Below are 20,491 nucleotides of genomic sequence, written 5' to 3'. Positions count from 1 at the left end.
CGTTAACTCTGATTTAGTGTTAAACACCAAATCTGTCTGGAGTTGATAATTTAACACTTGGTGTTAAGAGTTTATATATTAACTCTCAAAGAGTATTTTAGTTTAACTACGTAAGAGTTATCTTCTAATTCATTCTAAAAAGCGGGAATTTTACTGTTCTGAACTTCTAGAAATTTCTTTTGGAAATAAACCTTTACTAAAAAGATGCAATGGTTTTTGAAAAACATTTATTCTGAACTGTGCACCACAATTTCAAAACATTTTCTGAAAGATGTAACAGTATACATGTTCTCACTTTCATTAGAATTTTGTTTATCAAAAGGTCTGACATGGTAAATGCAAATAACAGCATCTCATCACTTATTTCTTCAATACAATATGCATGTCCTTCATTCATCACTTTGTGGAACTTCAACGCACTTCTGCTCTCCCCCATATTCCATCTTCACAAGCATATCCTGTGCGGAGATCGAATAAAAATTAGTTGACACTAATTAATGGCACAAATAATCCAGTAAACAATTGCAGCACAGTAAAAAAAAAAAAAGGAATCCTCTTTGAGCCAGGTAATACTGAACTAAATGTAAAACTTTTTCATTTTTACCTAAACCGTGTGCACAAAACTCTGGAGGGATCTATGCTAACGTAGAATCCAGTCAGGACGCCTGCTACTGCTGTTTGCTCGTTTTTTTTTATTATGGGCGATCGTTTTCAGGCTTCAAGTAGCACCATTATACCAACATTTCACATTCTAGACATTGTTTTAGGTGTATTTGACCAAAGATTTGACTGAAAATTCACATGCAAGCTTTTTTTCAAGGCTGTGGTATTTGCCCGCAAACAATACCTTTCAGCTAGCTAAAACAGAATATTATGCTATCACCGAGCAACATGGCTAATGCCTTTCACACAGCTTTGTCTCAACTCCAAAGAGCCACAGAAGTAAAAGCTCATAATAATAATTGAAACAATCTTTGAAAAAATGACTTACCAAGCAGGGCAAACAACTCAAATATGTAGAGCAAAATGTTCTGAAACGGCTTCACTTCAGCTTCGATTGGAGCCGTGCTGGGGCGGAGTCTGTGAATTTACTCTGTTGGTGTCATAGCCCCTGTAGGAGTTCAGAGTTAAGAGGTCAAGAGTTAATGTTTCCATTGTAACACCTCCAGATTTGACAGAGAAACACTCATTTTTAACACTCGATTTTAACTACTATCATTTTACACCTCAGAGTTACATTAAAAGAATGTGACTCTACTTAGAGTAAAATTAACTCTACTTTTGCAAGAAGACTATTAACACCAAAAAATTTAACACTTTTGAATTTGCTGTGTAGATACAGAGTCTCTCACTCCACCTTGTGTCAAATTGACAATGCTCTTTACTTAAATTTATGGCAGTATTTTTAATGTATGTTACCAGACATTAAAAATAACTGGACATGACACTGTGCATATTAATTTAACAAACCCTAACATAAGACATGAATCTAACACACTAACACTGTCAGATAAAGAGCTGGATTTTGTAATAGTGCCTATCAGTGGAAATAAAAGGAATGAAGAAACCAGAATGTTTTGCTTGTGTGTGTGTGCACTGCTGAGAAAAATGAATTGGTTTCATTGTGTAGCGATCTTTATGTAAAATGTGACTAAAAGCCTATAACACTGGAACCTGCTCTCTCACTGTAAAAAGGAAATGCATACAAGGATGTATGCTTGTGTGTATCTTGCACTTGGAGTCTCTTACCTCCCTCTGATGCTCTGTTAAGTTCACTTCAGTTCTGCTCTGCTTCAATAAAATATCAGTATTACCGCAAAGCACAAATATGCGGGGCTCGGCTCTATGGACTCTGAGTGAGGACTGAGTAAACCGCAACAGGACAGAGCCAAGGTTTTGGCACCGTCCTTACAGCCATGCCAATTATGCACTTATTATAAGAACACCTGCCCTTGCTGCTATTATCACACACATAGTGGATGCAAAGTAAGATTGCTTTTCTGTGTTAAATTTTATATAATTTACAGTAAATTGTCTGCCAAAAACCTTAATAACTTAAGTGTGTGCATTTCAGTATTTGATGGTGTACATGCCTTGACAGGCTCTAACTAATTACAGTGTGTTAGTAATCCACGGGTTGAGGGTGTTGCACGCTCAGCCTCTGGGTGACCGGTTGGTTGCTGCAACTACTTGCAATCAGTCCAAACAACAAAAAGCTTTCAATTCAATCTTATCTTCAACCTATGGAAGCCCGTTTCCGCCACTAGAAAAAAAAAAGTATTCATAACTCGAAATTTTGAGTTATTTTAACGCCATGTGATTCAGCTAATAACACAAGGATTTCTTCATATGTGAAGCCACACTGAAAATACTCAGCAATTTGTGCATTCATGACTGGCTGTAATACTGGTAGCTTAACTGTAGGGTTTGTAGCTGAGGGCTTCAGCTTCCAGATAACAAGGAAATTATGTAATTTACACAGATTACTGATTAGCAGCGCTAACTCGAAATTTCGAGAAAATAACATGAAATTTTGAGAAAGGTAACTCAAAATGTCGAGTTATGGATACTTTTTTTTTTTTTAGTGGCGGAAACGGGCTTCCATGCTAACCAGCAGTATTTCCTGGTTGCTTGAAGGTTGCGATCCTATTTTTACTCTAGTGTGACTGAAGGCTTATAGAGAATAAATGTGTAGATGTTGATACCTGCAGTGAGTGTACTTCCTTTACCAGTAGAATCCATCCTCTTGTTAAGTCTGACATTATTAGCCATTTTTAGGTGCAAAGCCTCTTTCAGTTTCCAAAAACCAAACAAATACCAAAGCATCACTAGGAGTTAAAAACAGTCCAGATTCTTTCAGCTCCGATGAAATGATCAGTGTGGCTGTTTGCTCAGGTGTGTGGAATAGAAAAGGGAGATTTAACAGAGTTAGATGTTAGCAAGAAGTTAACTAGCTAGTTTCCATTTAAAGATGATATACCATGTTTGTGAGCAGAATAAAAAACAAAACAAATAGAAAAAAACAAATTCAACTCTCAGATGGTTCATCTGAGATAAGCCCATCAACAATATGAGGTTCATAATTCATAATTCTAAATCATAATTACTAGCTTGTGGCTTAACAAGCAGATATGCAAGCAGATCTACCCATGAAGTGGAACTAATACGTGTTTTTGATCTTAGCTTGGCTGAGTTGTTGATGATGCTTGTTTATCCTGCTTAAAAACAGTCACCACAACATCAGTATCTGAATATGGACTCAAACCAGAAACCGCTTGTCGACTGCTCTAACCTTTAATCCCTGACATCTTTGTCTCACCAAAGTTGCCCACCTAGAATTTTTAGCTCCCTACCCAAGCATAGCAGGTTAGTCTAGCCCTCAGTGTCTAATGTATGAGCCTTCTCTTGTAATGTTAAGTGTTTCCATGTTCTACTGTGATGGATGAACTGATATCCTTCTGTAATGAAAACACAAACATATCCCTTTAATCACGTCTATGAACACAAGTAAAAATCTATGAAAAATAGAGTATTTTACTATAAATAGCTCACAGACATCAGCTAGCATTAGGTGGGAGGCATTTAAGGCATGTTTAAGGGGAGTTATGATAGCATATACTTCATCGAAATCTAAAGAAAAATGCAAAACAAGACAGCACCAAGGGGCGCCAAGGTCTACATAATGTGAGAAGAGTCTTTAATATTATAGTCGGACTAAACAATTCTTCAGAGAGGGCCTTTCTCTCACTGGATGCTGAAAAAGCATTCGATAGGGTCGAGTGGCCTTATCTTTTTGATGTTCTGACTAGATTTGGTTATGGAGATGTGTTTCGAAGATGGATACAATTATTACACTCAAATCCAACTGCTGAAATCTTGACAAACAAAAATATCTCTAAACCAATAAGGGTGAAACGGGGATGTCCACAAGGCTCACCGATAAGCCCACTGCTGTTTATATTAGCTATGGAACCCTTTGCTATAGCTGTACGTTCGAGTTTATTATTGACAGGAATTATGGTAAATGAAGTAGAACATAGGATTTCGTTGTACGCAGACGATGTAATAGTATATCTCTCTAAAATAACAGAATCTATACCTGCTATGCTTAGATTGATAGGGGAGTTTGGTCAAATATCAGGGTATGTCATTAACAAATCTAAATCATCAATTTTATTACTAAATGAAGAAGAAAGGAAAAACCCACCCATAGTAACATCTCATTTTAAGACAGTAAAGGACTTTATGTACTTAGGAATAATGATTTCGCCCAAATTAAGTGAGATCGTGGAAAATAACTATGAAAGACTTTCTAAAGAAATAACAGAGATAGTGGACAGATGCATGTCTCTACCAATTTCTTTAATTGGTCGGATTAATATATACAAAATGAGTATACTGCCAAAGGTGCTTTATGCGTATCAGAACATCCCCCTGCCGCCTCCTGTTGATTGGTTTAGCAGGATCAAAAAGCTTGTTCTCGGTTTTCTATGGAAAAATGGGAGACCAAGGATAAGATTATCATTGTTGCATCTACCATATAACGAGGGTGGTGTCATGTGTCCAAATATTGAGTGGTATTACTGGGCATGTCAAATCAGGTCTATAAGATACTATTTTGACTTAAATAATGCCCCGCAATGGTCAGAGATGGAAAGTATTAATTTGCATCCACCTTTACCTTTATATTTTTTCTCAGACACAGCAATAAACTTGATTAAAAAGGCGAAAAATCCAATGGTAAAGAACATGGTCAAAGTGTTGTATGATGTAAAAAGATATATGAAGGAACCTGTTGTATTGTCACAGTTTACACCAATGTGGGGAAACCAGGATTTCAGACCAGGAAGAGAGGATGAAGTTTTTAGACAATGGTCAATTAAAGGACTCCAAAAAATCCAAGATTTGTATGCAACAGATTCTCAAGATATGATGTCCTTTGATATGCTTAGACATAAATATAATATAGATAGAAAGCAATTTTTCAAATATCTCCAAATTAGAAGTTACATTAGAGCGAATCAAAATAATACCTCCACCAAACCACCAAAATCAGAATTGGAAGACATAATTAGCAAAAGCAGTTCAAAAAAAGGGGCAATATCAGAAATATATAAATTGATTAGGTCCAAAACATCTGACAATTCTTTGGGAAGGTTGAATGCCTGGAAAAATGATTTAAAGAAGGACATATCCGTGGAACAATGGGCATTGGTTTGTGCAAAAGCTCATAAACAAACTATTAATTCTAGACTAAGGTTGTTGCAATACAAATGGTTAATGCGAATATATGTTACTCCGGAAAAATTGAATAAGTACAACTCTAACATTCCAGACACTTGTAATAAATGTAATGAAGATAAAGGTAACTTTTGGCATTGTATTTGGGATTGCAGGAAGATAGGCTCTTTTTGGGTTGCAGTAACACAAACTATGAAACAAATATTATCCAAAGAGGTTGTTTTGGATCCTGGCTTCCTTATTCTGGGATTGTACCCAGAAAACATGAGGTACACAAAAAGTGACAGAATGTTTATTGATATGGGTTTGTTACAAGCAAAAAGATTAATCGCACTAAAATGGAAAAGAACAAGGGAACCGAGTATCACACAGTGGATAAAACAAATGATGGTGGCTTTGCCATTGGAGCGGATAACATGTATACTGAAAAGGAAATTGGATGTTTTTGAGAAGGTGTGGAGACCATTTGTGAATTTTGTAGAAGGATTTGTATTATCTGAGGAGGACGAGGACTGAGGGCAATGACATTTGTTTTGGGATAATGATAAATTTAGGCCTTTAACGGAGTGATAAATCTGATGACTTTTTTGTTTTCTTTTTGCTGTCTGAGAGGAGTGTATGTTCATGTAGTATTTAGAATGTTGGACTGTTTGTAAGTCATTAAAATGTAAAAAATAATAAAGATATTGTTGGAAAAAAAAATCTATGAAAAATGACAAAAAATATTCAGAAAAAAGCAACTAGCAAAGTAACAGGAGAGGACCTCGGTAAAAGAATGAATAAAGAAGAAAGAAGATGCTACTGTTAAGAAAAGGCAGACATGAACATATAATCATAAAAGAAGAATCTGCAAAGGCTCTGTGAAAAAACAAGTACAGTAGGTAAGAACAACAGAAATACAAAGACAATAAGGAGAGAAAATATCACACCTGCAAGTAAAGAAAAGGGAGTAAGGAGCATTTTAAAAGGTCAGGATCTTATTAATTTTTGGTTTGCTTTTCAAAGTTTTCCATATATTACAGAGGGACAAACTCAGACCATTTTGATATAATTCGAAGTGCCTTGGCTTCTGCTTGACATCCTTACACTGAAAGCACAATACAATACAATCTTTGAACAACTGGAGATTCTTTAGAGAAACTAACCTCAACAAAATCTGGGCTCCAAGTTTCTGGGAAAAAAAGATTAAAATTAGTTGCACAATGAGGTAAACACTTCTGCAACGCATCACCATTTGGCAAGTTGTACGTGATCACCAAATGCTTTCATGCCATCATCACCATGATAGTAGAGAAGGGTAATTGATGGGAACTCAAAATTTACACACGCGTAGGTGGGGCTAATTCAACAATGAGACACTAAAAAAGATGCTAACATGAATAACTTTTCTGTGATCACATCATCATCACCACAAGCTGTAGGCGAACAGAACAACAACCATGATAAGGATCTTACTCAAAACCCTGAAGTCATGCCCTCATTGGTATGACACGTTTCTTGTGACTGTGAGATCATTTTTGTGTGGGCGCCTTTCTGTGTCTGTGTGCATTTATGATAAAATGTTCAAATCACGCTAAGAAGCAACAGAGGCACTGACAGAGGCCAAAAATGCACACCACTGGCAGTCACACGTGTACACACACAAGATATGCTTAACTATTAGGAGTTAATATAGCATAACTATCTGTCCAGTTGCATTACTGACCTGATGACAGACACTTTGTTACTCTCACTCTCTCTATTTTCCTCCACTGTAGCATTTCATATCTCTATTTCAAGAGCAGCACCTCTAAACAATGCATCCACATTTCAATTGAAAAAGATGTATTATTTCCTAATAAAACTGCATTCATGTCCGTGCCATATTGAACTGCCATGCATGAAAAGCGCATGCATGTAATACTAACAGTATTAAGACAAGCTGTTGGAGCCAAGTCCAGGCCAATATTTTACTCAGTTACATCATGCCATATTTAAGTATTTGTCATGACCCATATGGAAAAGTTATATATAAATCTTATAAAGTTTTTATCTGTCTTGTATGAAACTTGTATGAAAAGCATACAAGAGTGAAAACACATATAAGATCCCTTGAAAAATTATATAATGAAACTTGTATGTTTTGTATACTTACTAAAAAAATATATGAAAGTAATGAGAAAGTGGCCACTTTCTTGAGTAAATCATATATGTTTTTACTATTTCTTTTCCATATGGGGATCTTTAAGTTTCTATTATAATCTTGCTCATTTTATGTTATAATGTAATATGCTGTGCTCCATAAATGAATCCTGCTTTGTTAGTCTGTTGTTGTTGTTGTAAAGTGTTGATAGATGTCGTAAAGGGGGTGTGTATTTGGCCCGCATGCGGAGGGGTGTGGGTAAAAGGTTAGGTAAGCAAGCAGGACGTGGAGCAACAGTTTTCTGACCGTCGCCGTTTTAATGTTATTTTCTGTTGTAACATAAAGGGAATGTAAACGGAGCTCCCACCAGAGGCATTTTTTTTGTACCTTTCAATTTGTATGGAAAATAAATGTTTTGCCCCTTTTTTCCTTCACCTCGTTTTTTGCTACCGGAAGGCATCCAAGCGACTTAACAAGAGCACGAGTCAGAAACTTTACGTCCTGCAGGACTGAAGGTTGCCGCTATACAAGCACTTTCCCATTTGCAAGAAGGAAGGAAACGTGCAATGACAGGCTTCCCAAAAAAGGAACATTAGACAACATACAGCCATTATTTATGTTACCCAAAGCAATGGACGGTGCACAAGAGAGGCAAAGAAGAGAGCGCAGGCAGTGTGGAGTAGGTGGAGATGAGTATCAGCGGTAATTTGTGACAGAAGGATAGCAGACTGAAGGGGAAGGTTTACAAGATGGTAGTGAAACTTGCTATGATGCATGGTTTGGAGACAGTAGCACTGACAAAACGACAGGAGGCCAAGCTGGAGGTGACAGATCTGAAGATGTTAAGATTTTCACTGGGAGTGACCAGGACAGGATTAGAAATGAGTACGTAAGGAGGACAGCTCAGGCTGAGTGGATTAGAGACAAAGTTCGAGAGGTAAAGGGGAAAACGTGCAAAATTTTTAAGTTGATTGTAATGCTTTAAGCACAAACTCAGGGCTCGCCTATAGAGAGTTCTACAGATAATTTAAATGATCATACAATTTGGGAGATCAAGAGAATGACCTTCTCTGACACCTTCCTAGACCCCCCCCCCCAAAAAAAAACCCAAAACAAAACCAAAAAACAGTCTGAGTGTGCAGAGCAACGAGGTCTATTTAAGATCCACAGTGGTGCAGTTCTTAACAGGTTTAAGTGTATTATGTGCTCACACTGGAAAGGAGCAGCATGCATTTTTTAGGTGTGCTCATGATGGACACCAGTGCAAATTAGCATATACGAAAGACTACAAAAACAAACCAAGAATGCAGAATTTCTCATGCGTTTTTAATCTTTAAATAAAATGTCCCTACACACATATAGCATTGAGGAGTTTTCTTAAGGTGCTATTACTAATGTTACCAAAGGGAAAAGATCAGATTGTCTCTGGTCATTGTCAGCCAATGGTAAAGTACATGAAAGAAAAACAAACAAACATACAAGCAGCACTAAATCATGCAATGATATGATCGCATTAATTTTATCCTGTTCGTGTGTTAATCACTGTATTTTTTTAATTTCCTATTTTTAAGCTGAGGAAAATTGTAATGCTGCTGTAGACACACATCGGAGCTTGCACTTCTAAAAATACAAATTTTTCTCTGAATGTGCTCGGTATATAGACAGCTGTTTGCTAACAGGTTCACTCTATAGACTTGATATGCTTTGCGAAGTGTATATTTGGTAAATTGATTTCCTTTTCTGCCTGCATAATCCGCATAGAGACATTTTTGTATATTTGTCACACTTAAATCATCAGATCATTCAGCTCATTAAACATATTTAAATATTAAACAAAGATAACAGAAGTAAACACAAAATGCACTTTCTAAATGAAGGTGTTTATTATTTAGGGGGAAAAAATCCAAACCTACATGGTCCTGTGTGAAAAAGTGATCCCTCACTCCTGTCATAACATAAATTAAATGTGATATATCACATCTTTGGAAAGCCACACCCAGGACTGATTGCTGCCACACATGTTCTCAATAAGGAAATCAGTTAAATAAGACCTGCCTGACAAAATGGAGTAGACTAAAAAAATCCTCAAAAGACGATCCAAGGACATTCTGGGCAAAAATGTACTGCATGGTTCTTGAACGAAAACCACTGCTGAGCAAAAGGAACATAAAGGTTCGTCTCAGTTTTGCCAGAAAACATCTTCATGTTTTTCAAGACAATGCTCTGTAGACAAACTTTTTGGAAGGTCTGTGTCCCATTATATCTAGCATAAAAGTAACACAACATTTCAGAAAAGAAAGATCATACCAATAGTAAAATATGGTGGTGGTAGTGTGATGGTCTGTTTTACTGCCTCAGGAATACTTGCTGTGGCAAATGCAACCATGGATTTTTCCGTCTACCAAAACGTCCTGAAGGAGAATTTTCGGCCATGTGTTCGTGAATTCAAAATGAAGCGCACTTGGGTTCTGCAGCAGGACAATGATCAAAACACACCAACAAGTCCACCTCTGAATGGCTTAAGAAAAACAAAATGAAGACTTTGGAGTGGCCTAGTCAAATTCCTGACCTGATTCTGATTGAGATGCTGTGACACGACCTTAAAAAGGCAGTTTATGCTCGAAACCCTCCAATGTGGCTGAATTGCAACAATTCTGCAAAGATGAGTGGGCCAAAAATTCCTGAACAGCACTGTAAAAGACTCATTGCCAGTTATCGCAAACACTTGATTGCAGTTGTTGCTGCTAAGGGTGGGCCAACCAGTTATTGGGTTAAGTGGGTAATCATCTTTTCACACAGAGCCATGAAGGTTTGGATTTTTTTACCCTTAATAAAAAAACCCACCTTTGTTTAGAAACTGCATTTTGTGTTTTCCTTTGTTAAATTTGTCTAATATTTACATTTGTTTGATGATCTAAAAACATTTAGGTGGGACAAATATATTTAAAAATATGAAGTCAGGAAAGGGGCAAAACTTTTTACACCAAATCTTTAGAACACAGATTTTGAGTAAAAGCATTGCTGACATCTTTTAAACACTTTTTATTAAAGTAATTTTAGTGGTTTCAAGAAAAGTGAGATGAATGAGAACAATAAAATGAATGAATGAATGAATGAATGAATGAATGAGTAACTCCTGTTACTTAGTGTGTACAGTGTCAGGGGTTAATGGGAAACTTGGATAAAAGAAAAGTACAATTATTTTGCTTGATTATACCTTTGTGCTGTAAAATCTTCTGTTCACCAGCATTAAAGACAAAATGGTCAAACAATGTCCCCTTCCTTTAGATAAATCAAAATGTCAAATTCTAACAGCATTCTTCTTATTATTATTATTATTATTATTATTATTATTATTATCATCATCATCATCATCATCATCATCATCATCATCATCATTATTATGATGCTGTATATCTGAGACAATATAGTATAGATTTTTGCCACACTAATCTTCTGTGTGTAGCTGTGAGTTTCAGTATCCATTTTAAAGTGTTTTCTTGAATGTTTTCTCTCCCTCTCCTTCCGTCTCTGTTATGTCAGTCAGTCTTCACCAAGGGACCTTGCTGCTCTGTAAATGGTGCCTGGCCCACAGCAGGCCTTGGCACTGGATGCAGAGAGACAGAGAAGGTTCGGGTGGAGGTGCAAGGACAAAGAGAAAGATAAATGTTTCTGGCATTAAGTAAGAGACGGAAAGTGATATTGCTGTTGTGCTTTGATTTGATTCCGGTTGTTTAACGTGGCACTTTGTGTGGGCCTTGGTACGCTGACACTGAGAGAAAGAGTGAGAACAGATGGATAAGGAAATGGGATATCAGGAATAAACTGAAGAAATAAAACATAATGACAATGAAATGGAAATGGATAGAAAATGGCTGGCTTTCAGAAGCTTATCCTATCAGTGGCGCTGCAGGGAAGACTGTTTCCTCCCGTCTTTAAACTGTCCATTCTGCATAAACACGCAGCAAGCCTTAAGGTCATCAGATCTTGTAAGTTGACTGCTGTTCAGCAAAATGTTTTTGCTATTTATACAGTGAACCAGTGAACTTTGGTGGGATCGTGGCTGTTTTAATAGTTTAGGGAAGCTCTCAGTGCTGTTGTTTTTCTGGTCTAGAACGTAGTGGTCTCAGATTGGTCTGAGCTGCTAGCTCCTTGCTCGATGGCTCCTCCTTAGATGGAGGGAGATAGGCTAGAGAAACTTGAGTGGTACATTAACTCTGGTCATTAAGCGAGTAACACGCTACTGTTTTTGCTTTATAAAACATAATAGTGCTACAACAGGAAAGTAGCTAGAAGGAGCGTTGGCAAGTTTTTAACTATCGAATATCGCCACAGTGCACATCGAGCAGCCAGCTTGGCATAGTGCAAAAATGTACTGTATGTTCATATTCTTATAATAAAAATGCTGTAAAATGTTGATATTCAGTTTAATCAATCCTCATCTAAAACATGAAAAAAAAAATACAGTCAGTGATACCAGAAATCACATAGGCATTTAAAAATAAATAAATAATAAATTAGATAAAATTCCGTATATAGGGGCCTCAGTTACCCAGTTTATTATGATACGTAGACCAAACGGCACCTTCATTTCACGAATCACATTTTACGCCTCACCTCTTGTGTGTGTGATGGGCCATCACTGACGGATGTGACTGGACACAAACACTCTGATGCAATTGCAGTAAAATCAGATTTGATATTTGTAAGAGTGCCATCTGTTGGTCAGAAAGTTGCATTGCAGGTCATGGTCACCATATGGGACATTTAAGGTAGAACAAGGGACAAACCAATTGTGTTCATTATACAGGATGTCCCGGCTAAAAGGGGACAGTTGGTTACCCTGTCCTAGATGGATATGACTTTGCTCCTTTGATGAGCGGAGCATGGTTCCAGGGGATACTATTAGATCTCACTATTAAAAAAGAGTATTCCACTGTATTTGCTTGTGTGTGTAACAAGTGTGTACAGTAATCAACCTTATAAAAAATGACTTTAATATTAAGGAACACATGCATATCATATCAAGATGCAAGCAAAGATAAATAGCATGTTTGTCGTTCCTGTGCTTTTGCTTAGGACTAAGCCTAAGCCTGACAAGAAATTGCACTGACAGCATAGACCAGATGTTGGCTTGTCAAAAGCCCCATTGGTGAAGCCAAAAAAATGAGGTGATGGCCACTGTTAACTGACTTGCATGTAAATCTCTTTGTCGGGAGCAACGGCTGATATCTTAGCTATGCCAAGAGCCACAGTTGGCAGGATGCTGGAGGAAGTGACGACAATCCCTCGAGAATAGATTTAGTTATCAGGCAAGGGGGGATGTGGGATAGGCTTTGCTCACATTGCTGGCCACCGGGCATTGTGTTCCTTTGCTAGTTCCACAGACTAAAGTCACAACAGATTCTTCCTAGCGCAAGAAATACTATGTGACCCTTCTGTACTACTGAAATATGATGCCAGAGGTGCTTTTTGTGAATTTTCTTTCCCAATTTAGGCTTGTTGTTTGCAGGTCTCCTTTTGGAAAAAAGGGCTGGTATCCACCGGATGCTTATTTTTTCTGGGGAATGAGTAGGCATCCTTTTTTCTGTCACTACCTCTACTGTCAGCCTGTGGGAGGTAAGAAATCTCTCTGTTAACAAAAAAAGAAAAAAGATATACACATCCCCAGGACTCATGGTAAGCTGTAAATGGGTCGCCTTTAAAACATAAAATGAATGATCTCATAGCATTTTTGCAGGCCAAGCTGAAGAATGCTGCAACGAACACCATGCCAAGATGAAGAGCGTCAATAAACACATCTTTGGCATCTCTGCCGGCAATCATCATCCTGACAGCGTCTGAGATTCAGGCTCTCTTTGCCCCTAAAGTGGTCCAAGCGTGGTGCGTCCTCCACAATGTCTGTGCAGCAGAAGGTGAAATCCTAGAGGACGCGGAGGAGGGGAAGGCTCTCGGCAAGATGACAAAGAACACAATTCAGATGAAGATGAGAGGGAGCTGTTACAGAATGGTTGCTGAGCAATAGGGTTTCACAGATGTCCACCTATTTCTGATCCTGTTGCAGATAGTAACTCCCCACCCACACCCATCATACATGATATCAACATGAGATCACCAAGCTAAGGGAAGCACTGATTACATAAAAAGCAGCATGACCACACTCTGGCTTTATTTCAACTTCATCTATCCTTGGATGGTTGTCATACATGGCCTCATCTGTGTAGTGGAATAATCAATGTCTATTGAAGAAGAAAAGTCTCCTCTTCTTTGAAGAGGAAAGGAGAGGAAATCAGCTTTTCACTGTGCAGTCCAGAACATCCCATTAAAATTTAACAGTGTTTTGCTCTGGTTATTTGAGCAGTCATGGCAAATAAAATAGCCCATTTCAACCAGTCTTTTTTGAGTTATGAATCAAAGAGTGCTTTTTTTTCTTCTGAATTTCCACGGTTGGTCAGATCTTACAATAGAATAAAATGCATCTTTTCACGCCTTTCTTGTTGTGTTTGATCGTCACAAAAGAGTCAATTTTGGTAGTATTCTTTAACATCTTGGGGAGCCAGTAACTTTTATCTGAGATGAAATAACACCGGGAAGGGAATTCCCTTTTCTGCATCACTTTTGTAATTATCATTCAACAAACATGAAATCCAATTATTGTTAAGTTTAATTCAGAATGAACCTCAGAATGACTCAGCCCCTCTCCAGTCAGCACCAGATCCCCTCAGGGCTGCGTTCTCAGCCCCCTACTGTATGCCCTGCACACCTCTTGCTGTACACCAACCCACCCAGGCAACGTTTTTGTCAAATACGCCGATCACACCACCATGGTTGTGTCTGATGGAGATGAGACAGTGTACAGGGCGGAGGTAGAGACTTTGTCCCGCTGGTGCTCAGAAAATAACCTTAAGCTGAACATCCTTAAAACAAAACAACTCACAATGGACTTCAGGAGGCACAGACAGGTCCACTCCCCACTCATTATAAATGGAGAATGGATGGAATATGTCTCCACCTTCAGGTTTCTGGGCACAAAAATCTCTGCTGATCTCCCCTGGACCCACAACACCTTTAAAGAAGGCCCAGCAGCGGCTGCACTTCCTCCTTGTACTCAGGAAGAATAACCTGGACCAGAAGCTGTTGCTGGCCTTCTACCACTCCTCAGTGGAGAATGTGCTCTAGTACTCTCTGGGTATTTGGTACTCAGGGGCCACAACTGAGGACAGGAAGGCTGAGGGTAATTATCACCGCCAAAAAAATCATTGGCTGCCAGCCCGGAGGCCATCCCCAGATCCTCTTGTCTAAGGAAAACCAGGGGTGTCACAGGTAACCCCTTGCATCCCACCCATTACCTGTTTGACCCGCAGCCCTCTGGTCAGTGCCTCAGGTCGATCAGGTCCTACACCTCCAGACCCAGAAACAGCTTCTTCCCCTGGGCTATTTGGACCATCCCTGCCCACCCACCTCACCAATCTAAGGCCACTCACATATGTACTCTATTCAGACCTTTGCACTACTTTCAAGCACCTTGTTCTCCAGTGTGTGCCTTTCTCTTGTTTTCATATATATTCATCTAGTTTGTATTTATTTCTCCTGTTTGTTATTTATTCCTGCTATCTTACCATTTATATTTTATTCCTGCACAGTTGGTTTCGAGCACCCATAATTTCATTGTATATGTACAATGACCATAAAGTGCTATTCTATTCTATTCTATTCTATTCTATTCTATTCTATTCTAATTTATTCTATTCTATTCTATTGAATAGCCCCCTTTTCGTGCTTGAAATGCAGTTTCCATATTTCATTGCACTTTGTATATGAAGCAGACTCATATTCAAGACAAATATTTAAGTGTTTGTTCTTACAGTATATTCTGCAGCATCCACAATACTCTAACGTATGAAGGACAAATGTGTGTACCTGTCTGTGATTTTGTGTGTGTGCTCTGGCCAGCAAAGGCAGTCATGTAAACAGAGTGTTTGGCTGGTCTTCAAAAGCTAGCAGATTTGGCTGAAGAATAGAGACCCCCTCTATATCTCACTGTGCCTACCTGTCTGTCTCATTCTTTGTTTTTCTGTCCTTACCTTTATCACCACTCCCCATTTTTTCCTGCTGATCGGCTAATCTTTTGTACTCAGTAGCATCTGCTTCTCTGAAATATGATATCTTTCACTTACTGTGCTCCATCAAAGATAATTCAAGTCTGCATTTAAAGCAAGCAATTACATAACACAGTTTACATTAAATTTGAAATTGAATTGCAAGACTATGTTTTTTTCAAGAAAGTACAATTCCTTTCCGACACATCTGGCAGTAGTTTATTTTAAAAGCTCCCCTCCCCGTTTTAAAAAAAAAACCTAAAACAATGTGTTTTAATATGATTTATTTTGCCTCCAGTCACTTTGCAGCAAACAGGTTCACACTCATTTCTAACACAGCAGCATTCATACATGTGCAGCTTATTTCAAAGCACTCAAGTGTGTAATTAGTGAGGCTGCTTCATTAGGAGATCACTACACTGAAAAACTTTTTTTATTGTTGTTTCTTTTCCTTTCATCTTTCTTTCTTTTTTCTGCTCAAATGCCTGCTTGCTTTCTGCCTCATGTCACTGGGAATTGAAACTGTTTTTGCCCTCTTTAGGTGTCGCTTAGCTCTCAAAGATTCCACACGAATTTTGATACAGGTAACATCAAGTTAGAAAACACATCTGCAACTTCACACACAGGACTGGAAAGCAGGGAACATCTTTACTGCCACATCAGTATTGCCTCTGGTAACCTCTGGTAACCACCAATCGTTATTGACTAGTTGCCAAGTAGTTGCTGGCAATTGCTGGAATTATTTGATTCTTCACTGAAAAACTCCTTGTGATTGCTTTGCTCACTGGCAGGTAGCTATGGTCACCTATAGTTTACGTGGAAGGCACTGACTTGTCTGTAAACTTTCTCAAACTACTAACAAGCGACAGAAAAATTGCAAAAATCTTTAACTTGTGACAAATGTATGTCCTTTTGCTTCCCTTTTAGCATATTTACAGAATTTGGACTTCTGATCAGATTCCTGAATATCTTAATCAGCAGCAGTTACTGGTCTTATTAGAAACAAAACCACAGCATCAAATCAATGGTGCATAGAACTACTCTAAGACTAAGCAGACTAACAAGAAATGCTTAGACAACAGAAAACCCTACAAGACAAAGTGCCCCAAACATGCATGCTAGCATGATTGGCATGGTTAACACAACAAATGATAACCTTACTCATGAGCTCAAATTGGGGCTGTGCGATATGATGAAATATATCGGATGATGAAATGAAAACATCTATCATTTCAAATTGTATCCTGTCGGTTGTTTGTGGTTTTCCCTAATACACTGTTTACGGCAATATTTTTTTATCGGGTCACAGAGAATACCAGCATAGCCAGTGAAGATGAGGCAGAACCAGGTAGCTCCAAACAGAAGGTCCAGTCAAAAAAAATTGAGGACCTTATCCCTAAACGAGGGGCTACCTCTGTAGCATGGACATGGTTTGGTTATGAAAAGTCTGACAAGGACCAGAAAACTGTAATAATTATGCCGCAAATCGGTGCCCACCATGGATTTATACACGGCAAACCTCTTCAACCACCTACGCAAGAATCACGTGAAACAGTATTGAGAGAGTTTACAGATGTTTACAGAGTTTACAGCAAAAAAGAGCCGCCCAGTGCTCAAAATAAACCTTAGACTATGTAATTAATACTCACAAAGAAAATGGCGGCTGTTACAACTTATATCTAAAAAAATATAGTTTCATGCATTGGTCAAAACACTCGATTCCAGGTACACAACGCCTAGGAAAAAACTATTCACATAAGTTGAGTTGCCCAAGATCCACAGAATTTACAGAAAACGCACTATTTTGGGATATATATCGTTATCAGAATGAGTAATGTCTTATATAGGGATATGAGATTTTGGTCATATCGAACAGCCCTAGCTCAAATGACCATCAGGTGTGGGGTGATGCATCGTCCTGCAGCTTTTCTGCAAAGGCCCGAATCCCCACCGCCAGATCACCACAAGATTTTACACCCTGAGACTTTATAAACAACAAAAGGTTTAGGGGACCAGAATTTGTGTCATAGTCTATATCTAGAATAAAAACAAAGAGCATCCATAAGTTAGGAAGATGCCAGAGCTACAGCCACCCCAAAATAACAGGGTTTTGTGCATCTCACCCTATCCCTAGTAGCTTCCTCTATCACGTCATCTCGATACATGCCCTTAAATCATTTAATCTGTTGTAGTAAATATAAATTCGTTCTTCGCTCTAAACTCTGTTATATTTAGCTAAAGTGGTCGTTCATTGGGCATCTGCCACAATGACTGAGCCCAGCTTCACACCACCGCAGCTGCGCCCAGCATGTCCATCTTTTTGTTCCATAACCACCTGCTCTACTCAGAGAGCTCAACTCAGCACTAATTTTTTCACCTGACCTCCACTTCCCACTTCTGCAACATTTAACAAACAATAAACATTAAAAATCCCTGCTTCTTCTGTCTGGCTTTGAATTTGCTTTCACATTTATTCAGTTCTTAACAGAAAAAGCATATTCATGCCACCCCCCTTCAAATGTATAACAAACCACAACCCAGTAAATAAACAGATTCAGCATGTACAATAATAGGAGTCAAATTTTTACAGCAAAATAAACAGTAATTTCTTTTGTAAGTATAGTATTTTATCAGTATCCTTCTTTTGCTGTTGCTGCCAGAACACTTCATGGTTTTATTTGTAAAACAGTCTTTTTTTTTTCGCAGCAGTTTCCTGATTTCAACTGATCTAGTGAACTAGCCTACTGTAAATTAAGTTTTTCATTAAACTGACCTCCAAGTGACCCATGCAGCTTGAGATTCCTCCACAAGCTGTGTTCTCATGCTTTGAATCTCTGTATCAAAAATATCTTTATAATTAGGAAGGATTTAAAATCTTGTGATAAGGGAATCAAACTAATTACACTCCCTGTATTGTTCTCGCCATATCTATGTGTTTTATTTCTGTCTCTGTTAGCAGAAGTAAAGATTTTCCTCAGAGCTGCTCTCTCTCTCTCTGGCTCTTTGTGCCAGTGTGCCACAGGATGTGAATTAAAACACTTTGTGGTATCTGATTATTGTTTCACTTTCTGATGGCTCTACAACTGCTACTCTTTTTCTATTAGTTTTTTAATCCTCCCTGCTGCATTCGTAGACTGTCTGCTGTCTTAGCAGGGGTCCAATGTTGAGGGTGAATTGATGTTTGTTTTTTTAGATGTGTTTTGGTATAATAACATGGCATGTTAAATGTTCTGTGTTTTAAACATATTTTTCTGACGTGATGCAACTGCAGTGTCACTGAGAACAAATTCAGTAACATCTAGCATTACTTCTTATTTCCTCAGGGGTCTGCTTTTTAGTGAAATCTTGTAAATATTTTAATGGGTTTTAATTGATGTCATAGCTGCCAGGCTCATTACAAATGGTATGCTCATACAGTTTAGATGTTTTTATTGCCTTTACTCTCTCTCTACTTTAGGATTTGTTGCAGCAAGATTGCCAACTAAACAGCTGCTACAGGAAGATGTTGGGTTTGTCACTATGAAACAACAGATTAAGGCATTACTAAGAAAGAGCTGTAACTTCCAATCCTTGTAAGTGCCTGAATCTTACCGAAGGTTTAAAGGCTAAACTAATTTTCTAAAAGCTCCAAACAGGATACAAATCATGTTTGTTGCCTGATCCAATCTCAGTGGATTGTTAACATGAAGGTTTTATCAAAATTCATTCAAAACTTTTTAAGCTATATACTTTATCTTTATAGATACAATGACTAACATGCACGTCCACAAATGTTTCCAAAAATATAACTTAGAGTTAACCAAGCAATACAATCTATAACTAGGACAGAAACAATTGCATAAAACTGTTAACACAACTTAAGCTCTTGGCAAGCATCTGCACAGACAGCAAATTCAACAGGTAACAACTCCACAGATGAGCAGTCCGGTTTACAGCGCTGTAGCCTCTATTTCCACCTGAATATGTTTCTACAGTAGAATCACTGTGCTGTGACGATCGCTTACATTTTTATTGGGCTGCTTTGTGTTGTCAGATTTGTGTGATTGAGTAATGCACTGAATTACGTTTAATACAGTGGTTCTTAACCTGGGTTCGATCGAACCCTAGGGGTTCGGTGAATCGGTCTCAGGGGTTCGGCAGAGCCTCCACCGTGACATGCACCGCTCATTTTGTGCACCAATAAAAAACATATCTTTGTCTTGAATTTGAAAAAAATCATATTTTATTTTTCACTAAAGAGGGGTTCAGTGAATGCGCATATGAAACTGGTGGGGTTCGGTACCGCCAACAAGGTTAAGAACCACTGGTTTAATAAAAGCTACTGGGAATGTTTTTCATATATATACATGTATATATATATATATATATATATATATAAAAAACACCCAGCACGCCCCTGCAGGCGGTTTATCCTTCAAGCTCGGGTCCTCTACCAGAGGCCTGGGAGCTTGAGGGTCCTGCGCAGTATCTTAGCTGTTCCCAGGACTGCGCTCTTCTGGACAGAGATCTCCGATGTTGTTCCCGGGATCTGCTGGAGCCACTCGCCTAGCTTGGGAGTCACCGCACCTAGTGCTCCGATTACCACGGGGACCACCATTACCTTCACCCTCCACATCCTCTCGAGCTCTTCTCTGAGCCCTTGGTATTTCTCCAGCTTCTCATGTTCCTTCTTCCTGATATTGCTGTCATTCGGAACCGCTACATCGATCACTACGGCCGTCTTCTTCTGTTTGTCTACCACCACTATGTCCGGTTGGTTAGCCACCACCATTTTGTCCGTCTGTATCTAGAAGTCCCACAGGATCTTAGCTCGGTCATTCTCCACCACCCTTGGGGGCATCTCCCATTTTGACCTCGGGACTTCCAGGTTATACTCGGCACAGATGTTCCTGTACACTATGCCGGCCACTTGGTTATGGCGTTCCATGTATGCCTTGCCTGCTAGCATCTTGCACCCTGCTGTTATGTGCTGGATTGTCTCTGGGGCATCTTTACACAGCCTGCACCTGGGGTCTTGCCTGGTGTGATA

The 20,491-nt window shown here is 38.6% G+C and overlaps 1 long non-coding RNA gene across 1 annotated transcript; it reads right to left on the bottom strand.

Annotated features, from left to right (window-relative positions):
* Positions 1-210: 210 nt before the first annotated feature.
* On the bottom strand, positions 211-1,074 carry LOC146653984 (uncharacterized). Its single transcript, XR_014907379.1, has 2 exons — positions 992-1,074; positions 211-458 (listed from the first exon to the last, which is right to left on the bottom strand). It is a non-coding gene; the product is annotated as an uncharacterized LOC146653984 (long non-coding RNA).
* Between the last annotated feature and the right edge of the window lie 19,417 nt (positions 1,075-20,491).

The sequence above is a fragment of the Rhamphochromis longiceps genome, linkage group LG14, assembly GCF_057381845.1.
Source record: "Rhamphochromis longiceps isolate RC_006_pf linkage group LG14, R_longiceps_female_GT1.1, whole genome shotgun sequence".
Taxonomy (NCBI): Eukaryota; Metazoa; Chordata; class Actinopteri; order Cichliformes; family Cichlidae; genus Rhamphochromis; species Rhamphochromis longiceps.
This window is presented reverse-complemented; position numbering and strand designations above follow the sequence as displayed.